This window comes from Ictidomys tridecemlineatus, chromosome 5 (genome assembly GCF_052094955.1).
Source record: "Ictidomys tridecemlineatus isolate mIctTri1 chromosome 5, mIctTri1.hap1, whole genome shotgun sequence".
Taxonomy (NCBI): domain Eukaryota; kingdom Metazoa; phylum Chordata; class Mammalia; order Rodentia; family Sciuridae; genus Ictidomys; species Ictidomys tridecemlineatus.
Window position 1 is genome coordinate 42,498,852 of NC_135481.1, and position 15,790 is coordinate 42,514,641.

A 15,790-nucleotide genomic window follows, 5' to 3' on the forward strand; every position below is an offset into this window, starting at 1 on the left:
ACATTTTATTGTCCACTTGGAAATTCTGAGAAAATGGTAAAAATTTCAGAGGATGCTTCTTGACATGATATTGTTTTCAGACCATTCTGTTTCGGCTAATGCTTAAAAACAGAGGAGCATGTTGGAAGCTGAAGGTCTTTGATTATCCAACTTGTGTGTCGCCATGCTGAATGACATTAGTTACAGTGTCATGGGTCCAGCACAAGGTTCCACTTTTATTTATGATGGTGGCTGCTGATCTGCTCTTCTCACCGGAGCTGCAGAGGGCAAGGGGTGGTGCGGTGGTGAGGAGGGAAAAGTGATAGATTCACATTCCTAAATCGGCCATTTTGATGTAAGGACATTAGTAGCAAACTAAGGTGTATCGATCTGGCCTGTGGTGTCAGGATTAGCTGGGAGAACCAACGAGGCTGCCGTGGTAGTGGTTATTCTTGCCTTGCAGCTATGGCCATTTCAAAGGTCAGGGCCCTGCACAACTCGGCTCAGAGGAATTAGACAGAACATGCGGTCTCTGGGCTGATTACTTAACCAAAGACAAAATAATGAGTCCTAAGCAAATACTGACTAATTGAAAGGGCTGTAAATCCATTACATATTGGTCAGGGATAATCAGGAGTATTTAATCACTTTTATCTATTCAGGAGCACTGAAGCTGCAACAGCAAAGCCCTGAACCTTGCCATGTGGTTATTATTCTCATCATTATCAAAATTACTTCACAGCTGTTCTTTGCTACATCACCTCAGCTGGAGATTTACTAACCTGTAAAATGTTTTTAATTTGGAAGTCGAGTGAGTGTGAGGGGAGGGTTTTCTCATTTTTAACCCGAGGTTTGTTTGGTTAGAGTAGCAACTAAGACAGACGGGGTAGCCGCCTATGGCAGACGGGCTGCTTTCTCCTGACCAGCTCACCTGGCTGCTTTCCTCCCCCCCTGTCCTCTGTCATGCTCTGCTTTTACTGGTCGAAAATAAAGACTTGGACAGTTGCTTTTCCAAGCAAACACCTGCATGTGTTTTCAGCCTCTGTGTCATCCAAACCAATGTCACAGAATCTCGGAACCTAGAGGATTTGGCTGCTGTGTTTACCAGGGAGGAAACTGAGACCCAGAAAGGGAAGCAACCAGCTGAAGGTCAAGCTGAGTCCAGGACCCAAGCCTTCCGAGTCACCACCTCCTGTATTTTTTTCACCATGTTATGATGACTTTGCTAAACTCATTATCATCTTTAGCAGTTGCATAGAAATCTCACAGTCTCTGCCATCCAAACACTCAGATTCAGAGGTGGGAAATATGGAGAAGCCGAGTGCTGTTTTCTTTACTTGATTTTAAAACTTCCTGTTCCCCCAGCCTTTCTGCCCATATTCCGTGGGTTGATTCTCACGTGGAAGTGTCAGGAGCCTCGGTAGTTTTCTTGCCTTGCCCCGAAAAGCTCAGATCTCCTATCTCCTTGTTGGGCAATGTGCCACCATGCACTGTGGCCACTGGCTGAGAATCGTGGGTGACCAAGGATTCCAGGGCATTTGGTTCTATTGTACTGGGAACTAACTGTAAGAAGTTATCCTCACCCCAGTAGAGCATTCATCTAGTTAAATGTGTACAAGGCTTTGTGCAGAATTCTCTGTTCAACTAAAGTGTTTAATGAATGCCTATCCTTGGGGTGGGGAGAAGACTCAAATAACCAGAGCCCGGGAATCAAGAAACCTGCATTTCAAGTTCAGTTTGCCCCTGTAAAGGCTGATGAATCTCTGTTAAGTCCAATGAGTTCTCTGAACCTTCGTCTTCCCTGTTTTCCAAAAGAGAGGGACACATTGCAGCATCTGTAGCCTCCTTTCCTTGTTCCTACATTCTGGTGCTGCTCAGGGACATTAAGTTAGAGCCAGGCTCTGCCTCAGCCTCTATCCCCCTTTCCTCTCCCCTTCCTCCACTTTACTGTTCACTAAGTGCTTTATTTTCTCTTCCCCATGGCCTTCTTTCACAACTTGGCCCCTTGCTTACTTTCTCCCACTGGTCTTGTCTCCCATCCTCCTTATCTTTTCTGCATCTCCCTTGTATCTTAAGGGAATTCTCCCCCTGTTTCTCTTTGAAAATGTTTTCCCTCTTCATTCACACTTTACTCCCACCGGAGAGAAGAGGTTCAGTAACTTTGATGAGGATGGTCCTGTAAAACTTTTACTTTCCAATCTTTAATGAGCTCAAAGATTTACTCAGCTGTAATTCTGAGCTCAGAAACCAAGAATAGAGAGCCCTAACTAGCGACATGTTAATTTAGACTTCTTTTCTTACATGCACTAACAGGCATGAGGAAGTCCTTGGAAATAGAGATGCCCCAGTATATTTTTCTGTCATTTAATTAATTTCAACTTTCAAAGTGAAATGTTGGCTAGAGCTCACTGAAAATAGATGTAGCCTAAATTATTATTTCATGTAAATTTCTTTACAAGTGCATGATTCAATGTGCATTCCTCCATTATTAGTCTCTTTAACATTATTTCAAACTGGTTTGTTCCCTTTTGTGCAGTATGTCCTGTTCTTGTATTACAATAATCCCCGATGTACCCTTTTTTCTTTCTTTTTTAAAAAAGAAGCTAATTGAATTATCTCATTATTTTAATTTGTTAAGCAAATGTATTTTGCATCTCAGGATGTGTTCTTAAAGAAGGGGGCTGCTGAGGCTTTGCCCCCTGAATGGGCCATTGGCCCATTTTGACATTCATGCATTCATTAACTAGTAGAACATAAAAGAACTCTGGTTGTATTTTTTTTTTTCCAAACACCCAACCAGCATGGAGCAACTTTTTCCAATAAGCCACAGGGGTCTCTCTACATATGTTCTCAACTGCAAGCTATTGTCACCTATTCTGAATACCTCAAAAGGCCCAGAAGGGAAAAAAGCCCACCTCAACAAAGGCCAACTGTAGCAATTGTTAAGTCTTAGTCTCAATATGACAAAAATCATTAACCTTCGTTTTTTCTTGGAAGAACAAATTCCACTACAACTGTAACAGTTAAAACAATCTCTGAAATTCCTGTGTACTACCAACTTTAGGGGGAAAAGGGTAACCAATGTTGATAACTGGTTACAATGAAGAAAATATTTAAATTAAATCCAAAGTGGAATTTTAAAACCTCAAGCTATTTGATGAATTAGAGAGTTTCCATGTTCAGAGTCAAACACTTTGAATTGGCTTCCTCTGAGGTTCCATAATTACTTTATAGTTTCTAACCACCTATTTCCAGAATATCTTAATAAAAAAAAAAACTCACAATAATTTTTAGGAAATAAACTCATAAATTTTTTTTTTTTTTTTTTGGAAATTCAACTAACAAAGATGTTGTACTTACATTACTCTCTTCCATTGGTCAATGGCTCTGCCTGGCTGCTCTGGCTAAGAAATACAGAGAAAACTGGAGAAAAATCTATTAGAAATTTATGTGCTTTTCTAGAAAGGCCTCAATGGCAAAAAAAAAAAAAAATCAAATTGTAGGAAAGTATATTCCTTTTGCTAACACATTGGAGATTATGATATCATAAAAGTAAGCCTGCCATTACAACTATTTTTATTTGACTTCAAAGATAGTCAAAGAAAGAAACAGCAATAATACCTAGGCTGACAGTTTATTTATAACCATGAAGAACTCCTCCCCACCAAGAAGCCCTCATTGATCCCACTTGGGCTCTCAGGCACACTTTGAGAGCCCCCCTGGTTGTGTTGCAGAGAGCATACTTGATTATGGAAGAAGAATAGGAAGTGCTCACACCCAAAGACCACACTGGCTCCCACCAGTTTTTAACTAAAGGTCTTATTTGAAAACACAGGGATAAAACTCATCTGTTGAAGATGTGTGTACTGAATCAGAAGAAAGTTTTACTTAAATGTGACATAACATCATGCAGCCTTCTTAAAATCGCAGGTTGTAGACACTGTGCCCTTTGTCTGTGGCAAAATGCTTTGCCCCTCTCCATATCTGTAGGTGTGGGAAAGATAAATGAAGCCTGCCACTCAATTTTCACTTATTTCATGCCTTACCTATTAGAATGTGTTTCATGAGATTTGGTAAAGGTCTGAGTTTGGTAATAAAAATATGTTTTAACATACATCATCCTTCTGAGTCAGTGTTCCCAAGTTATGAGTAAATACAGTTGTGTCTTGCTTTAGAGAAACATATCTCTTCAGTGAGTTCATCAAGATCTTATTACAGCAACATTAGTTATCTCCAATTTGTTATTGCACTGTATGTGTGAACATACATGCACACACATGTGTGCACAGAGGGAGAAAAGGAAGGAGGGAGGGAGATAGACTAATTTTGCTTCTTAACTATTTCTTTTCTTTTTTTTAGTGAGAGAGAGAGAGAATTTTTTAATATTTATTTTTTAGTTTTCGGTGGACACAACATCTTTATTTTATTTTTATGTGGTGCTGAGGATTGAACCCAGCGCCGCACGTGTGCCAGGCGAGCGTGCTACCGCTTGAGCCACATCCCCAGCCCTTAACTATTTCTTTTCATCTTGAACAGATCCTGATGGATTCTTTTCTTAAATGAGGGAGTGGAATGTTTAGGTTGAGAGCACAGGGTGTGGAATGTGCAATATAGCAAATTTTTTATTTTAAGACATATTTTCCATATCTGTGCAATGGGGATAATTCTAGACACACCTAATAGAGTTATTATGGGGTTAAATGAGATACTCATGTACTTAATATAAAGTAACTACAATTCTTGGTTTAATCTAGTCATATGGCTAGCAAGAAGCATTGCTTCGTGGACAGGGACATCGAAGTTACTACATCCTTTCCTGGCACTGTATGAGACAGGGAGACAAATAAGTCCCCAACACCCGCTAGTAGGAGAGAACATGGTCTAAACCTCACTTCCTAAAAGCTGAATCAACATTTTCTGGCAGCTTGTGGATGCTAGGTGAGAGCATCCTGGAGTCCTGGTATCAATCAGAAACAGAGTATCCTGGTGGGCCTTCTGGGATGGAGTGGGAGGTGGAGAAGAAACTGGTGATGGAGTAGTTATGAATGCCTCAGCTGGACCTTGGTTTAGTAGAGAAAGCTCCTTTCACCCTTTGGGTTCCTGTCAATGAAATATAGACTTGCCTGCTTCCTCAGAGTGTTCAAGTCTAGACTCTCTGAGAGACACTGTGGAATGAATTTCAGAAAGCTGGGGTGGGGGCACTGACTGTGAAATTAGACCTGGGTTTGGGCTCTCTGGTCTTGGGTAAGTCATTCAGTCTTTCTGAATCTGTTTCTTACCTTCAAAATGAAAATAGTAAATATCTGCCCTACCTACTGGTGGGATTGCTGTGTGGCTCCAAAGATAGTCAGTTGGTATGCTCCAACATGCTGCACAGATTCAAGTATTTTGGAATTTTGATTGCGTGCTTGGTTTTCCAGCTGCTGGAGGCCTCTGGTGTCTCATAGACACTGGTGAGGTTAAATGCATAGAACTGCCCACCTCATTTATCCTATGCCAATATCTGTACTTGTCCATTTCCAAAAGCATATCCATGAGAACACTGTGACTATTTTATCAGTAGACATCTTTTTAAAGACCTTGAATAACGGGTTAACTTAATCAGTATTTCCTGGATACTAGTTATTTCTACTAGAAAATTAGTGCCTCCATGATTCAGAGATTGGTCTACTTAAAAACTAATAGCTATGGGCCAAATTCATACCAAATATGAAATGCTGGCCTTATTTATACAGTGAGAGACGAGATGGGCTTTCTCATATTCAGAGATGCAAATGTGCACAGAATACAAGGGAGGCTCACAGGCTGAGGAATCCTAATGTGGATGCACATGCAGAACACAGCTGAAACACACCAGCAAAGAGGGAGCTTCCCTCTCACACGCAGCAGAGTAAGGCTGCCCCTCACCCGAGCCCTCACATTGTTTTCCTGCTTGCCAGGAGAAAACATCTGTGAGTTATTTGAATGGAACCTTATACTGGAGATCACTTGAATTGGTGTCATCCCTGTTTAATTTCAGGAAATGATGTCACAATGCATTAAATAACAATGCTGGGTGATTTATTTTCCCGTGGACATGCTGTCCTAAGCATTCCTCTTCTCTTGCAATGTTTCCAATTAACTGTAAGCTTGAGTGTTCTTCCTATTTCATAATGATTTTGAGGGGTGGGGGCAGGAGATTGGGGTGGGAAGAGGAATAATTTCTGAGGTTGCTGAGGTTCAGAGCTAATGGCACATCCATCATGTGCTTATTGGGACAGGAGAGTACTAAAAGTCCGGGTTGTGATCACCAGTGGCAACCTGCAATAGTGTTGTTTGGCTGTAAAGAATGTCTGAGAAAGAAAGCCTGCATGTTCTGGTGCTAGCTGTCTCCAGAGCCTCTAGATAATTCTAATAGCGACCTTCATACTGTAGCTTCTGCCTTTATTAAAGTTTCTATGCACTCCCTTCTTCAGTAAAGAATAGAGGACATAAGTCAATTCTGTGTACCATCTGTCGGCGTTTTTACAATTTCTCAAATTAAAGAGACAGGCCAAGAAATTTAATGTTGTGTTGAATCCTAGAAACTCTTCTAGAAGAAAGAATACCGCAACTGAATTGACTCTGTGTGAGGGGAACATTGGAAGCTTCTGTGTCATAACCTTTGACTTGTAGTTCCAATTTGGTATTTAGAATTGGATCATGAGAGCTTCTGCAGAGGGGAGACTGAGGGTTTGGGATTCAGCAGCCTTTGTTCACATGGGTGCTGACTGACATTGAGGCAATGTCAATGGTGAGGTGGTGGTACAATGGCTTTTCATGGGGGTGAGGAGGTACACGATGTCCCCTATGCAAAAGCATTTCAGGACACAATATTTTGATGTACCTCAGACAGTCCAGATTAGAAAAAAGTTTACCTGAGATATGCTAAGAAAATTAACTCCCAGATTGTGAGCTGCTAACTGACAGTCATTAAAAAAAAAATAGTCAATGACTATTAGGCAGGGCAGAGGGTTTTTAGGGCACTTAAAGTACACTGTATGATATTATAATGGTGGATACATGTCATTATACATTTGTCCAAACCTGTAGAATGTACACCGTCAAAAATGAACCCTAATGTTAACTGTGAACTCTGGGTGATAATGATGTGTCAGCAGAGTTTCATTTTTATTGTAATATATGTACCACTGTGATGGGGAATGATAAGGGGGTGGGTATACTGGAGGCAGAGGCAAGATGTATGTGGGGAAATCTCTGTACCTTCCTCCCAATTTTGCTGAGAACCTAAAACTAATCTAAAAAATGAAGCCTATTTTAAAAAATAAGTAATTGAGAGGATTGAAGGATGAAATGCTTACTAAATATCATTAAAAAGAAGCAAAAGTAATTATTAGCTCAAAGTTTATCACCCATTTTTATAAAACATCACTTGAATTATAATTGTTTAGAAATAAGTGGAAGAATTCAAGGAGATGGGGAATTCAGGACCCTTGAATAAAGGAAAATAGAAGGCATGTGCATATGTGAATATTCAGCTCTTTAAAATTCTAAGAATAGAGTACCATTAAATTCTGTTTAGTGAAACCCCTGAATATTCATTCAAATCATAGGAAAACTTTTCCATTTCTTCATTCCACATGACCACCGTTTTCAAGAGTGTTTTGTGAAGAAGTAGAATTATTAGAAATTAGAGGCCAGGTTTCCTGGGCTATGACAGCAGTGACTATCCTTCAGCTTTGTGGCAGGACAGGGTCATAAAGTGATCTTATTTGTTCAGGATCAATTTTGAGTTTACAGACTGTTACTGCACAGATTTTCAGAGGACTCCTGGAAGTCCTGCCTTCTCTGAACTGTAGTCTGTTTTTGCAATTTGGAACAGATTATGAAGTGTAAAGATGATATCCAGCCCTACTGCTCCTGTTAAGAAATACAGACTTGGGTAGGAAGCATTAGGTTGGTTGAATGGAATTTGCCTTATTACGTTTATGTGCTGCGTGCCACTTTTTAAATTGATTGGCAGCAGTTGTTTACAATACGCAAAGTAATCACTGGCACCCTTTAAAGGTGTATTATCCTTTTAAAATATAATAGTAATGCCATTTTCATGCTTTTACATTTGCTATTCATATTTTGAATTGCCAAGTCCCAAATTTGCCAGCTAATTTAAGTTGTCTTTATCTAATCGTAGATAAGTTGTCAAGTCACAATATAATGGCAGATAATTTTTTGTAAACTATAGTTTCACTTCTTGGTTATAATAGATAACACAAATATTTGTTGAATCTGACTTGAGTGTCCACAAAAAAAATTTACAACTCAACAGATTATTGTTATGGGATACTGGGATGACAGAAAATGAAGATATATTATTACTTAGCTATTCTGAGCATTATAGGACATTAACATGGGCCAACAACCAGCCCTTTTCCAATCATTGCCCCAAATTTGCTGAAATCTGATTTGCCTAACAAAATTAGATAATGAATATACACTCCTGCTAATCTCTGCACCAAATCTTGTTGATACTCTTAATTTCAATACCACAGTTATCTTATTATAATATGACTGTCTAGATTTTTTTCTTTTCTTTGCAGTACTCCCCTACTGTTGTAAATAAACCAGAATTAGTTTTGGCTTGAAAATATGTAGCAATTTCATAAGTAATTATTTAGAAAGGGATTCTCCCATGACTTTGGTCATACTACAACAGTAAAATTAAAATGGCTTATTTCTTTTTGTAGAATATATGGTGTGACTCTGTCACAAGCTGACAATAAATAACCCAAGTGTTCTGGGGGTGGTGCTACTCTGGTCTTTTAAAAAGAAAAAGGTTTTTTTTTTTTTTTTAAATCAATAGATGAGATGAATGCTGGATTATTCCCTGTAGGTTTGGAGACACGTTGGAACTCTCTATAAAAGCAGTCTTATTTTTTTCCCTATGGTGAAAAGTTATAGGTTCCATTTCAGTGTTTCAAGATACCTGCAGGCAGCTCATGAGTTGTTACACTTGTTTTAAGCCCTGCCTCACAGTGGATTTTTTTAAAAAGTGCTAAGGGAGAATGGAAATATGGGGTCATTATTAGTCAATTATAGGCTCAGTTTTTGCATTAGTTTCTGCAAAGCCTAAGTTGAGAGCTGTGTGGCAAAATCTCACTGATTATTTGATAGCTCTTTGATAAAGACCACTCTTATAGCTTAATCCCAAAGCTTTTATGTTCACTGGTGAACTGTTTAAGTGATTATCAAATATGACTGTGTTCCCATGCAGGCATCAGGTTTTTGTATGTTTGTTTATTTTTCCCTGAGGAACTGAAGGTTGAACCCAGGGTTTCACATATACTAGGCAAGTGCTCCACCACTGAGCTACATCCCTGGCTCAAGGTATCAATTTTCAGATGGCTTCCCGTGCCCATCTGAGAAATATATATATATATATATATACACTTTTTTATAGATGTACAATTATATATATATTACTCTTGTTGATGGCGATCCCAAACATCCCCACGCTTGTTTGAAAAGACTGTATAATCAGTTAAATAAAAGCAGTAAATTCTCATGAATCTATGGTTGAACCATTTTGGAATAGATAATGGATATGTTTATATTTTTAAAAACTAGTGATTTTGTATCTTCAGATAATGAGGACAACCTGTTAATTCTATGTGTTTACCAAAACAATCACTTCAGGACACAGTGAAATAAATACTGTGTATAAGGCTATATATCAGAGAGGGAGTGGGTTAAGGCTCAGCTCAGCTTTTTGCTCTTGGGCAAATCATTAGATTTCAGTGCCTGTTTTCTCACTTCATTGTTTTGAGGGTTAGCTGAGATTAGACATATTCTCTTGGAAAAGGGTAAAATAATAGACTATTATAAAATGATATCCATGAATGTTTCCATATAATGTACTGGAATAATGAATTTGCTTTATCTTAACTCTATGAAACTTGGACTTAGGTATGGGTGAAACACTCATCAAAGAAAAAATATTGTGTGCTTGTGTCTTCTGATCTAAGACTGGAATGGAAATCAAATCCTATAGATAGCATGATGTGTAGAAGAAGAAAGGCAAAGACCTTAGGGACCACTCATACTGTGTCATAGCTTCAGTGGTAACATGAGTCAAGGTAATTTGTAAAAATGTACACACTCAAACTGAAGAGAAAAAAAAATAGGTGACAGCAAACTACCCTTGTAATAAACTCATTCTCAGTGATGTTAATATAGCTTTGGAACAAACTGTAAGGTGATTTGTACATCTTTGTCCATAAGCTCTTCATCCTGAGAATTGACTGGTCCACCAGCCTGCACTATTCATTCTGGCCAAGCTGGTGGAAAGAACAGCTTCATGTCTCTAAACTGGCTGTCCTGTTGGCCTGCTCTAAGCAAGGTGAAAGGACTCCTGTGCCAGAGGCAGAATTATCTCATTGCAGTAAGAAACTGGTGGCATAATTTTTTTTTCTCTGAAGATAGTTTTGATCTGAATCAGGCTTTCTATGATTCTCCACCTAGAGGTTTTCAGATTTTATAGCTCTTGAGGCAGACTCTGTTTCAGCTAAAGCATATAATATGAATGAGAGAAGAGCAAAGAAAGCTTTGAAAGGTATATTGAGGCCTCAGGTTTGGACACATTAGGTTTATGTTTAAATGGGAGAACTTCTGTGGAAGTTGGAAATTGATTGCCTGACAGTTTGAAAGCTGGGCTGATTTTTGTAGAAGTCATGTTTTGTATACCATTGATTAAGGTTAGTAAGGGAGAGAGTACAGAGAAAGAAGCCAGTTAGTCTTCCTAAGACTACATTGAAGAGTAGGGAGAGAAATTAATGACCAGAAATAAAGACATCAGACCAAATATAATCAAATCATGTGAGGAGGAAAGGAGTTTCAAAGCAGGGGAAGTTGATTGTATAGAAAGATCAAGGACAAGGATGACTAAAAATAAGCCTTTCAATTTGGCACTTAGGGGTCATGGTCTACCTTTGAATTCTGCAGCCTGATGAATGAGTTGGCAAAGTTGGAAGGGAACAAAAGAAGAATAGAAGACAGAGCATTGTGGTAGCAGAGGGCTTTCCAGCAATGGGGTATGAGGTTCAAAAAGCAGAAGAGAGGGATCCAAGGGGAGAGATTGAAGTGTGGGTTTAGGGAACAGAAAGAATGACAGTGGATAATGTAAGGTAGGAAGGAAGAAGGTAAAGTCAAAACCCTGTTGAAATTGTACATTGGAGACAGAAGCATTTTTACAGATGGGAGGATCACTGATGAAATTCAGGAAAGGGCTCCTCTAGGAGCATGACTGGGACCAGTGGAGAGTATGGTGGAAATGAATGAGGAGCAAAGTGCCCATGGTGGAATGAACTCTCCACAGCCTTGCATCCTTTTTAAGGCCATGTGTATCAACCCAGAAACAAGAGGGACAAGAGCAAATAACAGGTCAACACAAATCTAGATAGACTGGAAGGGAGGAGAGGAGAGAGGGCATGGGGGCAGGAAGGATGATGGAATGAGATGGACATCATTACTCTAGGAACATGTTTGACTGCACATGTGGTACAACTCTACATCCTGTACAACTAGAGAAATGAAAAGTTGTGCTCTGTTTGTGTGCAGTGAATTGAAATGCATTCAGCTGACATGTATAACTATTTAGAACAAATTTTAAAAATATATATATTAAACCTGTATAGATAACATGTGGTAAAGGGATGGAGTTAGAAAAGTATTGAAATGGTGGGCTGGTAAACAAAAATTTCAGTGAGATATTCTTTTCTGGTATCAAGACAGAAAAACAATCCTACAGTTCATCTGAATGATGAAGCAATCAAGAAAATTCAAGATGTTTCTGGAAAAGTGAGGGAGGTCTTGCACCAAGTGATAAAATATATTATAAAGTTAAATGATGTGGTACTAGGTAACCCAATAGACAAGATGGTCATTTGAATAATAAAAAATTCACAAATCAACTCATAGAAAAATGTTTTAGTTTAAAAGTACCACTTTAATTCAATTGGGGAAGAAAGAATAATTCAATAAATGGCTTTTGAATAATGACTTAACTAGTGTTTTAAAAAAATTAATCAATACTCTCCTTGAAAATAAGTTCCACATTTAACAATTTTTTAAGTGATGTGCCTATGTTTGTTTCATGTTTAGTGAAATCCTTTTGGAACATTAAAAAAGAACCATAAAGACAAATAATAATTGATTAATTTAAGTAAAACTAAAATTTAAGAGCTTTGGGATGTCACTAAAACACCATAAACAAAATAAAGACAAACATTCAACTGGAAAATATATGTGCAACATAATACAGACAAAGAATTAGTGCTCTTAATAAATAAAGCCTTGTACATATCAATAAGGAAAAAAAGTGAAATGGATAAAAAGGCAAAGACAAGTACATCCATTCAGAAAGGAAGAAGTACAGATGTCCAGGAAGCATTTCAAAAATGGTCCATGTCATTAGTAATCAAATAAATGTAAAATAAAATTATTACAGAATATTTTTACTTGCTAGAAATTAAGAATAATGTGTATGTGTGTATTTGTGTGCGTGGGTGGGTGTATTTATGTACATATATGTAATATTCATCATTATAATTTTGTCATAAAGAAATAGGAAATATACAGAAAAATTATGCAAAATTGTGTTTAAGGATATTATTATAATAATAAAATTCAAAAACACCTATATTACCTTCTTGTAAAGTAAAATATATATGATTATATTTGGCACAGAACACATGAGTAATTATCTTTGGGTTTGTGAGATCTGGGTGACATTTTGGCTTTTTGCATTTGAAATTTTCTATAAAATGTCTACTGTATGTACAATACAGGACAAGAAATTTGTTTTAACTAAAAACTGCTTGGTGCCAGGCAAATATAGCAGGGTAGTTTACTGGGAGCCCACTCACAGGTTGCAAGTCCAGGTGAAGAATAGAGAGTCAAGGAGGGAGAGTTTTAGGATCTGTGATCTTGGAAGTGCAGCATCTCTGCTCAGTTCTCGGGCTGGCAATGTACAATGGATGGCACTGGCATTAAGAGAAGCAAGATATTACAAAGGTGTTTGTCCAATGGACTCCTGCAAAAGTGAGGACAAGCCGCCGTGGGGTGGAGTGGAACATTCTAGTGCACGCTGAAATTGCAGGGGAAGTGGGAACGGCTGAGAGGGTGACATTCTTGTGGCGACAGTAGATGGAGAGGAACTGCAACAAATGCTGTGGACTTCTTGAGAAAGGTGACTGGAAGATCTCAGGTGAGACCAGGGAGTCAGAGAGGAAAGAGAAGGGAGAACAGTGTGGCCTCTTGACTCTTGACTGGAGAGGAGGAAAAATGAGTGGCTTCAAGGGAAGAGTGTGTGAGTCTAGGCTGCCATAACAAAAGACCACCGAGTGTGACGCTTAAATAGCAAGGTGATCTTCCAAGAGATCAGGATGCTGAAAGTCTCAGGTCAAAGTATTTCTGGGTCAGTGTCTCGTGAGGGCTCTTTCCTGGGCTGAAGTCAGTCACCCTCCTTTCTACCCTTGCGTGATCTTCCTCTCATGAATGCAGGGAGACAGGGAAGGGATGCTTTCTTATCCTTTTCCCACAGGGCCATCAGTCCTCTGAGATTAGGATCCCATCCTATGGACTTCATTTAGCCTTTATTACTTTCTAAAAGCCCTGTTTTCAAATACAGATCTCCATGACTTATGATGTGATAGCCCAATAAACTTACCCAAAATTGAAAATAGCACCGGTTGAAAATGTACTTAATGCACCTAAACATCATGGCCAGAGAACACAGTGCACTGTAGAGTATCATTCGTTCCCTTGATAGTTATGTGGATGGCTGGAAGTTACAGCTCACTGCTACTACCCGCGTGGTGAGAAAGTATTGTTCTGCACGTTACTGGCCCAGAAATGGATTTGAAATTCAAAGTATGGTTCTACTGAGTGTGTCTCATTTTCACACCATGGTAAAGTTAAAAAAAAAGAAAAGAAAAAAATCATACATTAACTATTATAAGTTGAGGACCATCTGGACCAATTAGAGGTTAGGACCTCAGCACAAAAAAAAAAAAAATTGGCTTGGGGCGGTGGCAGCAATTCAATTCAGTTCATAGCAGAGAGTTTTTAGGGAATGATATTTGGGTAAGCAGAAGTCTCAAAAAGTCAAGGATATGCAATTGTGTATATGGAAAAAAATCAAAATTCTTTTGTTCTCCCCTCCCAGCCCCTGCCACCCCCATGATTTGTCAGGAGAGGGTAAGGGCAAAGGGACAAGTTAGCTCACAAAGTGGTAAAACAGAGCAGAAAGGCCAAAATACCAAGGTGATGCCTTCGGGATCAAGGGTGTTTGCTCCTCACAAGCGGTCACTGTCTGGGATACTGCCCTTCATCCAAGAAAAGAAACTAAAATAAAGCCCCTCCCAGGTTCTTCCAAAGCACCTGGTTGGAGGAAGAAAGGGGAGCAGAGAAGAGGCCGGGAGGACTACTCAGATGGCTAAAATAAACCACAAACTATTTGCGTTTCTCTGTGATCATGCGTAAGGTTTGTTTGATCTAGCTGTTTTTCCTTAGAGTTCAGTTTTACATATGTTTCAGCGCCCAACCAGCTTGTGTGTTTTCAGGATTTCTCTCTCTCTCTCTCTCTCTTCTTTCTCTTCCTTCTTCAGTTTTTAGACCAGGGGCGGGGAGGACTCAGGGAGCCGAGGAGGAGGCTCATTCTCTGGTTTGTCAGACGGTGCTCTTGACCCTTCCTCAGGACCTGTGATTAATACATGCTTTGTCGAGGAGACTTGGCAAACCCCGCGCTCCACAGGACTTGATTCATAATTCACAGCGAGCAGGAGGAGCAGGGTCTTTGTGGTGGCTTGTTTGCTCTTTGCCGCACAAAAAGCAATGCGTTCTGACCTTCACTGTTATCTAATCAGGAAGTAGACAGTCCTGGCGTGTAGTCGAGTCCTCCTAGGGCTCTCTACAACTGTAAATTATGTTCCAGCTCCCCGGATCTAGGGCATGCCACACTTTACATTACTATTGTGTATCTTAAAATAAACAGCATCGCAAGCTGTTTATTTTGGTGTTACTATGTATGCAATTTTAAAACAGTGGTTACTTAAACAAATGTCTGTGTTCCCACAGCACTTGAAAGCCAGTGTTTGCTCCTGTGGTTTTGGATTTTGCCACTTCTGTTTGGATTATATCTGAAATCCACTCTGTGAGCAATTGGAATGAACCAGCAGCACCTAAGACCAGGACCTGCGGTTGGGCCCTGCCCTCTGCCATGTGCAGCTGTCTTCCCCCTCCCCATACTTTCCTAACCCTCTATAGCTCCATAGGCACATGCTCAATTGGATATTTTGCTTTCTCTCTGGGCCTCTAAATTTATCCCTGTGAGTGAAGTAGAGAATCATTTATTTTAAGCTCCTGGATGCTGTGCAATTTAATTGAATAAGTGGTGTTGTACTGATTTTATAAAAAAAAATACTCTCTCAAATACTCATTTAAAATTGTCATCTGTATACTGTAGATAGAGCACATATTGTATTGACACAGTCTGGCCAAGATAAATGAGAACGAGGGAGCATGGTGTAGACAAAATAGATGCAAAAATACCAGCCAACCATTGGAGCTCGGTGTGGTGGTACATGCCTGTAATCCTAACTCCTGAGGAGGCTGAGGCAAGAAGATGACATGTTCAAGGACAGCCTGAGCAACTTAGTGAGACCTTGTGTTAAAATAAAATTAAGAAGGGTTGTGGATGTTGCTCAGTGGTAGAGCACTTCCCCAGCATGTACAAGGCCCTGGGTTCAATTCCTACTATGACACCAGTAAGTAAGTA

At 39.3% G+C, this 15,790-nt stretch overlaps 1 protein-coding gene across 5 annotated transcripts in view; it reads left to right on the forward strand.

Annotated features, from left to right (window-relative positions):
* Positions 1 to 15,790, forward strand: part of Meis2 (Meis homeobox 2) — a 204,935-nt gene that overhangs the window by 62,846 nt on the left and 126,299 nt on the right. The window lies entirely within an intron of this gene.